The sequence below is a fragment of the Protopterus annectens genome, chromosome 15.part0 (genome assembly GCF_019279795.1).
Source record: "Protopterus annectens isolate FY-2018-M chromosome 15.part0, PAN1.0, whole genome shotgun sequence".
In the NCBI taxonomy this organism is placed as follows: Eukaryota; Metazoa; Chordata; order Ceratodontiformes; family Protopteridae; genus Protopterus; species Protopterus annectens.
In genome coordinates this window covers 707,190,343-707,202,344 of record NC_056749.1, presented here as the reverse complement: position 1 = coordinate 707,202,344, position 12,002 = coordinate 707,190,343, and the positions used below count along the sequence as shown (strand labels likewise).

The 12,002-nt window shown below is 45.3% G+C and overlaps 1 protein-coding gene across 1 annotated transcript in view; it reads left to right on the top strand.

Moving 5' to 3' along the window:
* The window catches only part of SLC9A6 (solute carrier family 9 member A6), a 2,005,079-nt gene that overhangs the window by 1,355,212 nt on the left and 637,865 nt on the right, over positions 1–12,002 (top strand). The gene's annotated exons all lie outside the window — the stretch shown is intronic.

Genomic DNA, 12,002 nt, shown 5'->3' with positions numbered 1-12,002 from the left:
CAAGAAGAGTGTCTGAACTGCAGGCCCTCATGGCAGTGGAACCCTTCATTATCTTCCATGCAGACAGGGTTTCCCTCAGGACTAATCCATCCTTTATGCCCAAGGTGGTGTCTAGTGTGGCTTTAAACCAGTCCATTCATTTGCCTACTTTTTTCCATAATTCTCCAAATAAGGGGGAAAGGATACTGCATTCTCTGAATGCGCATAGACAGTTTAGATTATATTTGGACAGAACTAAGCCTCTCAGAATATCTGACTAGCTGCTAGTTAGCTTTGCTGCAGGGGCAGAGTGGAAGGCTATTTCAAAGCAAACCGTTTCCAAATGGATATCCCGTTGCATCCATTCCTGCTACAAGCACCATGGAAAACCTGCCCCACAGGGGATAAGATTACATTCCACCCGGGCTGTATCTACCTCTACGGCATTTTTCAGAGGAGTCCCTACCAGGGACATCCTGGAAGCTGCTACCTGGAGCTCTGTACATACTTTCACCAAGCATTACCACATGCCTTTCTTTTCTAAATCCAGAACTGGATTTGCCACAGCAGTCTTACAAGGCCTGATTGCTAGCCCTAATGCTGTTAACTGCCTCCACCCTGCCTTAGCTTTGGGAATCAACCCAAATGTGATGACTGCAACAGTGAAATACGAAGAACATAGTACAGTTGTGTACACTTACTATAAATGTAGATGTTCGAGTGTATTCACTGTTGCAGTCCTGTTTACCCTCCCTTCAGCCCCCCTGACTTCTCTTGGTTCTACCTTTCCTTCTTGTTTGGCATTTATTGTATCATGTGTATTTGCTTTTTGCTGGGGGTGTCCCATATCATTTAATTGCTTCCTATTGTGGGGGCACCTGACATCTGGTGCAAGAAAAACTGATGTAATGGCGTCGGCTGCATGTTTTATACCCCTAACGATCTGACATCATGGAAGAAGCAACAGCATCCGATGCAGAAATCCAAAGACTCTGGTATTCAGGCCGGCTGTGGGCTACCTGCAGGCAGATAACCCAAATGTGATGACTGCAACAGTGAATACACTCAAACATCTGCATTTATGGTAAGTGTACACAACTGTACCTTTGGAGGTGTGGAAGGCACCCTTGAAACTTTGGAAGCCAGCTGGCTATTGCATGCTGTGCAGGATATAATCCTTTTAGCTAAGGCTATGCAACAGTGATAATTCGTTTATCTACTTTTATGGAAAACTTTCTTATACATTTTTACTTCATGTTTTGTATTGTTACTGAATATTTAGCTTTATCACGATTTTCTATCAAAAAGAAAGTTTGTTTTTCTTTATTGTAGTATCTTTGTATCCCTCATTATTAATATACGAGTTGGATATTTGTGAGTTTGTGTATAAATATATATTTGTACTGAATTTTACATTTCATTTCATTTAACTGATCAAGTAAACTAGTCCGTTTTGACTGTCTTCAGCTCTGAATCATCATAGAAGAGCAAAAGTAGATGCAGCAGATATGATCAGTGTAGAAAGCTTATTGTGGAAGTGGAGTGATAGAGTAATACTTTTCTTACTGACAGCCTCTGTCCAGAAAGGGACGTGGGTGATGCAGCAGGGGTAGATTTATGATTTCTTATCCATGTGTCAAGTTTTCTTTAACTAGAGTTAGGGATGAACTGTTTTATATGGATTGAGAGCCTATTCCATATCGTGGGGATCATTTGGGGCACATATCTCCCTCTTCAGCACATTCTGTTTTGTCACAAGTGAAGTTCAGATCCCTGGATCTAATATTTCTGGTGCGTTTGTTTTGTGTATGTGCAACAGATCCATCAGGACAAGGTCTGAGGAAGCCCTGTAAGCCAGACAAAGATCCCCTCTCAGCAGCCTGTAGGAGACTGAATACAGAGACAGAGCCTTTAGGCAGTCTGTGCAGGACGGTGTATACATGCCTTGAATTCTCCTGGTGAAATGTTTATAGGCATTCCAGCCATTAAAAGTGTTTGGTTAGGTGGATGCCAAAGGGGGCATAGTACTCAATGATTTAATCTGATAAGAGCCAAGTAGAGTGGCACAATAACGTCCTTGGACCTACCTTACTTATAAGTGGACAACATAGAATTAATTTTTTTACTATCTTAGCTATATGTTGGTCAAAGGCCTGGATACTGTTCCCAGATTTCTTATTCTTGGTAGACTCTTTGGGTGTTTTATCGATGGAGTAATTAACTTGAGTTGACAGTTTCTTAAAGGGTATTATAATATATTTTTTGGCATTGGGTTTTAGGCCGTGGCTTTGGCACCATTCATTTGTCTGAATTAAACCCTCTTGCAAGATGTTGGTGTGTTGGATGGAATCTGTAATGGCTCCCAATTTACAGTTATGCAGACTTGGCAAACCAGAGGCCTTGACTATTAGCCTTGACTTCCGAGAGATGCCAGAGAGGAACACTCCCAGCATGGAACCCTGGGGTTCTCTGGTGGTGACTGGTCGCTTGGTGGAGGTGGTCTCATTAATCCTGACTTCTTGGGTCTTGTCTGAGACAGCCGAGAGTCCAGTGAGAGAGGGATTTATGTCTAGTTCAGAGAACTTGTCAGCGGTGCCTGAATGGAGTATTGTAGAGAATACCTTAGCCATATCAAGATACGCAGTATACATTGTATTACCCTCGTCCATTGCTTTGGTAACTCTCTCAAAGAGGTCTACCAGGTTAAATAGGCATGACAAAGCCAAATTGAAATGGACCCAGTGTCTGTAGGTGGCCAATGTCCTTGTTTTATCATTTCCATGATACTTCATTCCATGGATGTTCATCGTGCATACAGCTGCAGTCATAACAGATGGGTTATCCTGCCGTCAGGCGGGTCCTCGGTCAGCCGAATTCCAAAGTCTAGGTCCGGCGTCAGTTGTCTTCGCTTCTTCCCTGACATCAGTGCGGCAGGGGTATAAAAGAGGCAGCCAACGCCATTTTCTTCAGTCTTTCTTGCCACGCGGTGCCCGAAGCAGAAGCAGTTCGCAAGTGCCGGTTGGCCAGCTCCGGAGATTTACGAAAGTATTTCAGCCGAAGTCGTCTTGAAAGCTAAGTACCCCGTTGGGGACACTTTTCTTGCTAAGTACCCCGTTGGGGACACTTTTCTTGCCTCAGACCGATGTCAAGCAAAGTTAATAATTGCATTTCATGTGGGAAGCAAATACTGCATAAGGATTTCCACTCTTTCTGTATACCTTGCTTAGGCCCAGACCACGACGTCTCGGCCTGCCGTTTTTGTGCTAGATTCAATAAGCGCACTATTAAGCGTCGGGCGGAGTTTGCCCTTCACTTTTTTGGCAAAAAATTTTATTATATTATGTCGTTGGATACTCCGACTCCAGTTTTGAGCAAAAAACGCAAAGATAAGGACCGACATACGAGGTCCGCACCACCTACTGAAACCACGCTAAGGCCGACTACCAGTTCTCCGGTACTCAGCGAGGTGCCTACGCAGCCCCTGAGTACCGATGACAATGCATTACCGGCGTCTTCAGTACCCGAGGTCACAGGCTCCTCGGCCCCCATTCCTACTACAGATCCCGACGCCACCCCTGGCGGGGAAACTCAGAATTTAGACAGGCCTGCCATTTCTCAAGGGGTCTTCAGGCCTTCCACCTTCTCTATTAAAGCCTTCAGTAAATCTAAAGCAGCCATGAAAACCAAAAAACAGGTTCCTCAGACCCCCTCTCAAGGCACCATGCCTAAAAAACAGATGCTTAAAATGGCTGAGGATTTGATTACTCTTATCAGGGGTTCTCAACCCCCCTCTGACAAAAGGCCCAGATTAGAGGAAGACTACCCTTCCTCAGATCAAGCTTCTATTACCTCAGAACTATCTGAGGACCAGGATTATGCCTATTCTCCATTCGAAGACTCTGATGCAGAGGAGTCTATTCCCTCGGTCTCCCCCCCCCCGAGGACTTCTCTTTTGGGGAAACCCTGTATACATTGAGGGAACACTTTTACTGGGAAGGCCAAGATTACTCAGATTCCAAGAAAAGGCTCAGGGAATTTCTTCTGCTCCCCCCAGCAAAGGCCTCTGGCTATCCCTCCTGTTTTGGATATATTGGATGATGTGTACACAGAAGCCAGCCTTAATCCAGATTCTTTTCTTCCAGCCCCTGTTAACCCAGACAGGTATTACCGGGTTCCTGATTCTCACCAGTTCCTATATAAAAGCCATACTGCTGACCCAGAAACAATTTCACAGGGTCCCAAGGGAATTAAGGCCTCTACTGCTAGCAATCCATTACCTTCAGAGAGAGATTCCAGAGCTTTAGAAAGGTGGGGGAAAAAGGTGTACACCTCGGCCACTTTAACCATGAGGGCATTAAACTGTCAGTTCCATATGTTAAAGTATCAACAGTTTTTGATATCTCAGCTGAAAAGCAAGATGACACAACCAGAACAACCAGATTTAAGAGTTGCAGGATTTGTTGCATGGTGCAGAGCAAGTGGGTAAACATACCTTGCAGTGTGGTTTTGATGCTTTAGAGGTCTCATGTAGAGCTGCTGTTACGGGGTCTGTTGTACCGTAGGCATGCTTGGCTCAAAGAACAAACCTTACCAGATCATGTCAAAGCTAAATTATTAGATGCACCTCTTCAAAAAGATGTATTGTTTGGTGTTAAAGCTGAGGAGGTGCTAAAGGAAATGGAGGAAAAAGCGAAATCAATGCAAACAGTGAAAGATTTCCTGCAGGTACAGCCTCCATGTTTCAGCAGAAACTGGCCTTCAAGAAATTGGTCCTTTCCAGCCACGGACAGACCTCAAAGGGGCAGATACAGGCACCCAAGGGGCAGAGGGCAACCTCAAGGATCCTTTAGAGCCAGACAGTGGCAAGCACCAACCCCAAGAGGTGGAGAAGATAGATCACAGACAAAATGACTTCCCCCTATACCTGCCAAGCAAAGCTTTAATGGCAGCACCTTTGGGCGGAAAATTGACATTATTCTCAAAAAATTGGCATATTGTTACAAAAGACAAAAGGATTCTGGACATTATAGACAGAGGCTACAGATTCCACTTTCACACCCTTCCAAAAATGAGAGGCATGCCAAACCTGCCACAAAATCAAAGGGCAGAGGCACAAAAACAAGTTTCAGCTCTCATGGACATGAAAGCAATTCAAGAGGTACCTGCAAAAGAACAAGGTCAAGGGTTTTATTCCAGACTATTCCTGGTACCGAGGAAAGACAAAGATTGGAGACCTATCTTAGACCTATCCATCCTAAACACATATCTACAGGTGCCAAAATTCAAGATGCTCACATTACAGCAGCTTCTTCCCATGCTGGGCAAGGAGTCTTGGCTGGTAACATTGGACCTCAAGGAGGCATACCTGCATGTCCCTATCAGACAAGATTGCAGAAGATACCTCAGATTTCTTGCAGGTTCAAACCATTACCAATTCTCTGCATTGCCCTTTGGATTATCTACTGCGCCCAGAGTGTTTACGGAATGCCTGGCATCAGTAATCGCCTTCTGCAGACTGCAAGGGATACAAATCTCCCCATAATTGGACAACTGCCTGATCCAAGCGGACAGCAAGGACATACTACTGCAGCACATGGCGTTTGTAATAAAACTGTTGAACTTCCTGGGATACACAGTCAACAAAAAGAAATCAGAACTAATACCCTCTCAACAAATAATTTTCCTGGGTGCCAGCTTGGATACAACCACCCAGATGGCCTGCCTCACGCCAGACAAGCAAGGGCAACTGTCTCAATACTTCAGAAAAATGGCAACTTACACCAGGCTAACTGCAAGGAAAATTCTGCAGGCTGTGGGATTCATGGCATCTTGCATCCTACTAATCTCATGTGCAAAGCTGCATATGAGGAAACTTCAGTGGTACCTGAAAACCTTATGGTCTCAACACAGCCACAGCTTGGAAACAATTATACCACTCATTCCATGCCTTCAAAAGGAATTTTTGTGGTGGACTCAAGCTTGCCAAAGAAACACAGGTCTTCCTTTCTGTGTACCTCAAGCAACTCAAATCATCACAACAGACGCCTCAGACTACGCCTGGGGAGCACACATGACAGATCAGTGCATTCAGGGAAAATGGACCCGAAAAGAGAAGCACCTTCACATCAACCAAAAGGAAATTCTAGCCGTGCAAAAGACTATTATGACCTTCAAAGACCTACTACATCCAGGCCAGCTATTGATAAGGGCAGACAACACCACAGTGATGTGGTACATAAACAAACAGGGGGGAACTCATTCATACCCCCTGTGCAGGCAAGCCATGACCCTATGGAACACAGCACTGGAATTGCAAATTCAACTGCAGGCACAATTCCTGCCAGGGAAGGAAAACACACTGGCAGACAACCTAAGCAGAAATATGACAGATCCACACGAATGGAAGTTGCATCCTCAACTTTTCACAAAGATAACTCAGGCATGGGGACAGCCAGACATAGATCTCTTTGCTACCCACAGAAATTTCCAGTTGAAAAAATTTTGTTGAAGGACCTATCATCCACAGGCCTTGGAAAGTGGACGCACTTTCCTTCAATTGGGCAACATTGGCAGTCTATGCCTTCCCGCCTCTTCTTCTGCTGCCCAAAGTTCTATTAAAAGCCAGAGCAGAGAGGCCGAAAATGATTCTCATCGCTCCAGACTGGCCAAGACAACACTGGTATCTGCTCCTGAGGAGCTTGACACATTCCCCACCATGGATCCTACCTCTAGTCCCTCTTCTGTTGTCCCAGCACAACTACAAAACCCTTCACAGTCATCTCAAAACTCTAAATCTAGCTGCATGGAGAATTCCTTGATTTCCCAACAGTTTCTCCTTTCCAAGGAGGTGCAGGATGTCATCCTGGAGGCCAGAAGACCTTCTACTAGAAAGGCTTACTCCGCCAAATGGAAACGATTTTGTGCCTGGAATCAAGAAAAGGGACAGAATCCTTGGGTAATAAATATACCTCAAATTTTACAGTACCTAGCTGAGATGTTAAACAATGGACTTTCCTTCTCCATCAAGATCCACACTTCAGCCATTTCTGCACAATACAACACAGATCCTCCATTATTCTCTCACCCTCTCTTAAGGTAGTTCCTCAGAGGGGCAAAGAATTTAAAACCCCCAAGGAAACAACCAGTCCCTGCTTGGGACCTCAACTACGTATTGGAAAAGCTGACCCTTCCTCCCTTCGAACCAGCTTCTTCAACAGAGTTACAGTACTTTTCATGGAACACAGCCTTTCTTCTGGCTATCACCTCAGCATGCAGGGTTTCGGAGCTACAGGCCCTCATGGCTGTGCAACCATTCATCATTTTCCATCAGGACAGAGTTTCCTTACGAACCAATCCTACCTTTATGCCAAAGGTAGTATCCAGTGTAGCTTTGAATCAGACTATCCACTTACCTACCTTTTATCCTAATCCACAAAACAAAGGGGAAAGACTACTACATTCCTTGGGCATTCACAGACAACTTCGTTACTACTTGGACAGACAAAGCCATTCAGGAAATCTGAGCAACTCTTTGTGTCCTATGCTGTAGGTGCTCAGGGAAAGGCTATTTCCAAACAGACAATTTCAAAATGGATAGCCCACTGCATACGCTTTTGTTACTCATTTCATGGAAAAACTGTGCCTGCATGCATCAGATCCCACTCCACCAGAGCCACAGCTACCTCTGCAGCCTTCCTCAGGGGGGTACCTACCAAGGACATTTTGGAAGCTGCCACCTGGAGTTCAGTGCACACTTTCTCCAAGCACTATCACCTCCCACTATACTCAAAATCTAGTACAGATGTTCTTCATCTCACATTGCTGCAGTCCTTACACTTGGGTAGTCCGCTGTCCTCAGTCGGCCCGAATATCAAAGTATAAGGCTGACGTCGGTCAAGGCGCATTTGACTGACATCAGGACGTCAGGGTACAAATGCGCATGACCGACGTCATATCCCCAGTCTTTTTTGCCGCATGGTCCGATGCAGAAGCAGCATTGCAAGTGCCGGTTGGCGTTCTGAAATTTTTCGATTTCGGAGTTTCAGACCGAGTCAAAGTTGGCTAAGTACCCGTTGGGGAATATTTTAGTTTTTCTTGCCTCAGTGGTTTACCGGATGTCAGAAAAGTGAATAACTGTATTTCTTGTGGGAAACAGATACCGCATAGAGATTATCATACTTTGTGTATTCCTTGTTTAGGGCCTGAGCACGGCGTTGTTGGGTGTCGCTCTTGTGCTAGATTCAATAAGCGCACTATAAAGAAGGTTAGATTGTGCCAGGTTAGTCTTCGGAAGCGGTGGAATTATAAAATGCCGTCGGATGCTCCGACGCCCGCTTCTTCGAAGAAGCGCAAGGACAAAGCAGTTAAGCCTAGGCTAGAAGAACCGTCCGTACCGGACGCCGGTTCTTTAGAGGTGTCGGTGGAGCCGGTGGTTCCACCGGAGGTTTCTTTGGGATCCCAGGGAGAGACTTTGTTATTGCAGGATGTGGCCTCTCAGGAGGCAGGTCAGGCTGAAGGGGCTTCTCAGGTTACTGTACTCCCCTCCCTTCCTAGGGTGGTTAGGCCCTCTCCTTCTGTTTCCAAGGCTTCTCCCAGAGGCAGGCCAGGTTTAGCTTCAGTTGGTGTCATCCCTAGTTCTTCTGGAACTGTGCCCAAGAAGCATATGCTTAAAATGGCAGAAGATTTGGTTACTTTGATTAGGGGTTCTTTGCCCCCTCCTGATAAGAGACCTAGGGTGGAACCTGAGCTAGGGAATTTTGAGCAGGCTTCGGATGTTTCAGAGTCTTCGGCTGAAGACTTGCAGGAGTATTCTCCTTATTCTGATTCTGATGTGGATGATTCTACTCCTGCTTCTCCTCCTGAGGATTTTTCTTTTTCAGAGACTCTTCATTCCATGAGGGAGCATTTTAAGTGGGAAGGTCAGGACTTCTCTGATTCCAGGAAAAGGCTTAGGAATTTTTGTTTTACCCCAGCATAGGCCTTTGGCTATACCTCCTGTTTTGGATGTGGTGGAAGATGTTTTTACAGAGGCTTCTCTTAATCCTGATTCTTTGCCTCCTGCTCCTGTTAAACCGGATAGGTATTACAGGGTGCCTGAAGCTCATAAGTATCTTTTAAGAGTCCTAGGGCAGACCCAGAAACTGTTAGTCAGGGGCCTAAAGGTGTTAAGGCTTCTGTTGTCAAGAATCCGGTTCCTACAGATAAAGAGGCCAGGGCCTTGGATAGATGGGGAAAGAAAGTTTATACTTCTTCCACTCTAGCTATGAGGGCTTTGAATTGCCAGTTTCACATGTTGAAATACCAAAACTATCTCCTTTCCCAATTGAAGTCTAAGGTTGATGCTCTGGCGGAAGGTATTGATTGTAAAGAGTTACAAGATTTAGTACATGTTTCTGAACAGGTGGGTAAGCATTCTTTGCAATGTGGTTTTGATGCTGTACAGGCCTCGTCTAGGGTGGCTGCTACTGGGTCAGTTCTTCACAGGCACGCCTGGCTGAGGGATCAGAATTTATCTGACCATGTTAAGACAAGGATTTTAGATGCTCCTTTACAATCTGATGTGTTGTTTGGTTCTCCTGTTGAGGCAGTCTTAAAGAAAATGGAAGACAAGGCTAAGTCTATGCAGACTGTTAAAGATTTTTTGCAGGTTCAGCCTCCAGTTTAGTAGAAATTGGCCTACCAGGGGTGGACGTATCCTTCTTATGATTCCCAGTCTAGGGGTAGGTCTAGACGTGGTGGGGCAGAGCTCAGGGCTCTTTCAGGCCTAGAACAGGGAGTTCACCTGCACAGTCTTCGGGTGAGGGCAGGGGTCAGTCCTTTCGTAAACAGGCCCAATGACCTATCTTTTCAGCTGCCAGAGCCTTCTCGTCTGGCAGCACCTTTGGGAGGAAGGTTGGCACTTTTCAAGGAAAATTGGAGTTTAATTACCCAAGACAGATGGGTATTGGATATCATACACCACGGTTACAGGTTTTATTTCCATACCTTGCCTCCTTTCAAAGGCATGCCAGACGTTCCTCCTCAGCAAAGAATAGAGGCTCACAAACAACTTTCTCTGTTACTTCAAATAGGGGCCATACAGCCGGTCCCTATGCCAGAAGTGGGCCTAGGATTTTATTCTCGCCTGTTCCTAGTGCCAAAGAAAGGGAACACGTGGAGACCAATTTTGGATTTATCTACTCTCAACACTTATCTGGACATTCCCAAGTTCAAAATGTTGACGTTACAACAGCTTTTACCTCTGCTGGGCAAAAACCATTGGATGGTAACTTTGGATGTCAAGGAGGCTTACCTTCATGTTCCTATCAGACTGAGTTGCAGGAAGTATCTGCGTTTTCGGACTGGGACTTCTCATTATCAGTTCTCTGCATTGCCCTTTGGCTTATCTACTGCGCCCAGAGTGTTCACGAAAGTTCTGGCTCCAGTGATAGCTTTCCTCAGGCTAAAAGGAATACAGATCTATCCTTATTTGGACGATTGCCTGATTCTGGCTCAAGGAAGGGACGAGCTTCTTCATCATTTGGAATATGTGATAGCAGTGCTAAGATGCCTGGGGTATTCTGTGAACGAAATAAAGTCCAATCTAGTACCCTCTCAGGACGTGCTTTCTGGGTGTAAGACTGAATACAGCATCCCAGATGGCCTTTTTGACCCCGGACAAACAAAAGAATCTTTCCCATTACTTTCATCAATTGTCTCATCAGTCCAGGCTGACTGCAAGGACAGTCCTTCAAGCCTTGGGGTTCATGGCATCTTGTATTCTGGTGCTTCCCAATGCCAAACTGCATATGAGGAAGTTACAATGGTATCTCAAAAATGTATGAACACAGCACTGCCAGGATCTGGACACTGTCATTCAAATAATACCTTGCATACAGAAGGAATTGTTGTGGTGGGCTCAGGAATGTCACCTAAACAAGGGACTCTCTGTGACCCGGCCAGAGGCGAGTCAGATTCTAACGACAGATGCCTCAGACAAAGCTTGGGGAGCTCATCTGAATGGAAAGTGGATACAAGACAAGTGGCCTGCCAGACTACAACATCTACATATCAACTTGAAGGAGATGTTAGCAGTCCAGTTTGCATTAATAGCTTTCAAGGATTTACTTCTTCCAGGGCAGGTGTTGATTCTAACAGACAACACAACTGTCATGTGGTACATCAACAAGCAAGGGGGAACACATTCTTATCCTCTATGCAGGCAAGCAATGATTTTGTGGGAGACTGCTCTCAGTATACAGCTAAATCTTCAGGCAAGGTTTCTGCCAGGAGCACAGAACTCCTTAGCAGATGTGTTGAGCAGACGAATCATGGATCCCCACGAGTGGAAATTGGATCCTCATGTATTTCAGAAATTGACAGTGTCATGGGGAACTCCAGACATAGATCTGTTCGCTTCTCCACTAAACCACCAGTTGCCAAAGTTTTGCACGAAAAGGTTTCATCCCACAGCTTGGAAAGTGGATGCTCTTTCTTTCAATTGGAGCAATCTTCATGTGTACGCCTTTCCACCACTGCCTCTCCTCCCAAAGGTACTACTAAAGGCCAGACAGGACAAGCCAAGGATGATTTTGATAGCTCCAGATTGGCCTCGACAGCATTGGTACCCATTACTGAGAAGCCTGGTACGGGAGCCTCCATGGCCTTTACCTTCAATTCCACACCTGTTGTCTCAGGAGGACAGTCATTTGCTCAATGTCAAGCTTCACTCTCTTCACCTAACAGCCTGGCATATTCTGTTTTGAACCATAGTGGGTCTCAACTTCCACAGCAAGTTTTGAATGTTATTTTGGAAGCTAGAAGGCCTAGTACAAGGAAAGTGTACGCAGATAAATGGAAGAGATCTTTATTTTGGAGTGCAGCAAAGGATTTTGATGTTTCTGAGCCTAATTTAAGTGCGGCTCTTCAATATCTTACTGAATTACTGGGCAAAGGTTTGTCCTTCTCTTCTATTAAGGTTCATGCTGCAGCAATTTCGGCTCACTATGATTGTGACCCACCATTGTTTTCTCATCCTTTGTTCA